General features: G+C 43.6%; 1 pseudogene; it reads left to right on the forward strand.

The window, feature by feature from the left end:
• Positions 1–417: 417 nt before the first annotated feature.
• On the forward strand, positions 418–1,009 carry LOC147888313 (uncharacterized; annotated as a pseudogene).
• Positions 1,010–2,994: the final 1,985 nt, after the last annotated feature.

The following is a 2,994-nucleotide window of genomic DNA, read 5'->3' on the forward strand; positions in this document are numbered from 1 at the left end:
CTCACCACTTGGTCTAAGATGGTGAAACCCCGTACATCAAGTATCAGGCTCTCTTTGTCTCACATGAGCAAATACAGGCCCGATTGCTCAAGGACACGGATGTCCAAAGGAAATGTATATGTTGAATTACAAACCCTAATACGGGTGGAAATGGCAGCAAGAACACTGTGCGCTGCTGTTAAGAAGGAAATGCACCGGGGTACAAAAAGGATGCAAGAGAAGATGCAAGAGAAAATGCAAGATGAGATGCAACAGGCAATGCAAAAAGCACAAGAAGAGATGCAAAAGGGGATGCAAGCCCAATGGATGCAATGGAAGAGTGGCTTGGGTGCATGCATGAAGGAAAAGGATATGATTATCAGCGAGCTTAAAGTGGAACTAACTCCGTGTAAGGATTAAATTGGAGATATATACGAAATGGGAGAATGGGGCTGCTGCCCCCAAGTCCAAGAAGAGATCAAAGAGTGGAAGTTGCACGTAGAAAAGGAGATCAAAACCTTCGCCAAGGTTGCTAAACAAACCAAAGCTGAAATAGAGGAGAATACAAAATGGTTAGATGTTCTAAAGAAACACAAGAGTGCACCGGAGAATAAAGTGGAAATGATGAATGCAACCCTCAAAGACGTGGCCAAGAGACGAGCTAGGACATTGCACGTGCAGGTCACAAGCTGGGTGGAAAAGGATAACCCATAAGAAGATGCAAAAGAACTTGGTGCACAAATAGGGGTAGTTGATGTTCCTATGGTGAATGCATGGAGAGTAGGGAAAGATGCTACAAAAACATGGGCCTTGATCTTGAAATTTGCAGACATGGACGCAAAGAGAGCTTTCCTTTATAAAAGGGCAGCCCTCAAAGGGGGAGAAAATCTATTTGGATGAGGACTTGACACCTACACAGGTAGCACACTATAAGGAACATATGCCATGAGTGTTGGAGGCGTGGAAGGAGGGAAAGTGGGCTGTATACAAGGATGGGAAAGTGGTCATCATAGAGCACCGATCATCATGATGGTGCACATGAAGATGACCGTATGGACACAGAACACACTTGCACTATGACAATCTAATCATGCCCACTTAAAAACACTTGAGCAAGCACTCTGTGAGCCCATGGAAATCCCTGGGCCACATCGTCACTTTGGTCTTCCCCTTCCTTCAGCTCCTTGTCGTTTTCCTTTCCCTACACAACCTGAGCATCCTATCACCACTCTTGTCCCCTTTTCCTATTCAAGACCTATCCTTTCTCTAGCTTCTTTGACCCCTCTTTCTCCACTTGTCCCCTTACCCTCTTCGCTCCTTCTACCTTTTTAATAGGACATCGCCTCCCTCTAGCTTCTTTGGAACCTCTTGCTCCCCTTGTCCCCTTACCCTCTTTCCCCATTCCTCCATCTTCAGCAAAACTTCTCCTTCCTTGGTCTTCTTTCACGCATCCTACTCCCCTTGTCCCCTAGTCCTCTTGACCTATTCCCCCTTGTTTATTATCACCTCTCCTTCCTCCACACATCAATGGTGACACTAGACTAAGATGGTAGTTACGTTGGATGATGAGGATACCCTAATGTTCTTTGATACCTCTTTTCCATCTCAAATATGAGCTCTCTTCTCCTTTTTGACTTGTCTATGTTTCCCCTCATGTTTCTCATGTCATGGTTTCTTTCTTAATGTGATACTTCTATGACCACATCTCCCTTGTATCTCTTTCTAAAATTCTTCTATGGTGGTGTTCACTTGTCATGATGTGTGATTCACTAGGATAGTGAATATCTAGTGTTGGGCATATCTATAAAGTGCCACAATGGGTCTTTTGATTAATCTCATGGATTTTATTGTAGTGGGTGGGTTTGTAATGAATAGTGGTGGGTGTGTGAATCCCCTAGTCATCCTCCTCTTCTCTATTAGGTTGGTAGGAACGTGTATGCATACACATACCAAAGGATCATTTTTGTAGTCAAGGCTTGGCCTGTGATTTCTCCACTTTGTGATGTTCACTTAATCCACATTTAATCATCATTTATTGATCTTGGGAGTTGATATTAAAAGTCCATGCTGACAAAGTTTCATCACATGAGCTGATCTTGGGATTCCATACCAACCAATGTGCACCATATGAATATAAATGTATGTTCCTTGAATCAATCAAGGGATATGATGTCATATCTTGGATCTCAAATATCATATTTCTCAAAGTACGAGCCATGTAACAAATGTAGGTGAAGCTAGTCACTTGTGCACTACTCTTGTAAGAGTCTAGAGTGTGTTATGGATTGGAGTCTAACTTGTCCAACACGAATAGTGGAAGTAAAAGGGCATAGTAGCTCATGACTCCATTGTAACTTCTTGAAATACACTTCCTTGTTAGTTCTTGTACTCCGCTCTCACTGGGTAAACTACTTTGAGTAGTAGAGTCCCCATATACATTGTGGAGTGTTCTACCATTGTCTTCTATTGTGATTGTTTTATGATTTTGTTAATGCACTTGTTTGGTATCTCCCATTGGGGTTACGAGAACTATATGCTTCAATTCACTAGATGTACAAGCTCATCAAATGGAAATTTTTCCATGTATGTGCTTATGCTTGTGCTTGTGCTTGTGCTCCCTGTATGGATGTGGGGATACCATGATAGAATAGGGGATAGTGGATATGGGGATAGAATAGGGGATATGGGGAGTTAGGGGCTGAATAGAGAAGGGGGATGGGAATCAGGGGCTGAATATAGAAGGGGGTGGGAGTTAGGGTCTGAATAAAGAAGGGGGTGGGAGTTAGGGTCTGAATAGAGAAGGGGGATGGGAATTAGGGGCTGAATAGAGAAGGGGGATGGGAATTAGGGGCTGAGATATTTAGGGGGATGGCACGTAGGTGCCGCTATGTAGAAGGGGGGGGGAGTTAGGGGCTGAATAGAGAAGGGGGATGGGAATTAAAGGCTGAGATAATTAGGGGGATGGCATTTAGGTGCCACTATACAAAAGGAAGTGGGGGAATTAGGGGCTGAGAT

Source organism: Dipteris shenzhenensis, chromosome 22, assembly GCF_047967505.1.
Source record: "Dipteris shenzhenensis isolate YYH24624 ecotype China chromosome 22, Dip_SZ_1.0, whole genome shotgun sequence".
Classification (NCBI taxonomy): domain Eukaryota; kingdom Viridiplantae; phylum Streptophyta; class Polypodiopsida; order Gleicheniales; family Dipteridaceae; genus Dipteris; species Dipteris shenzhenensis.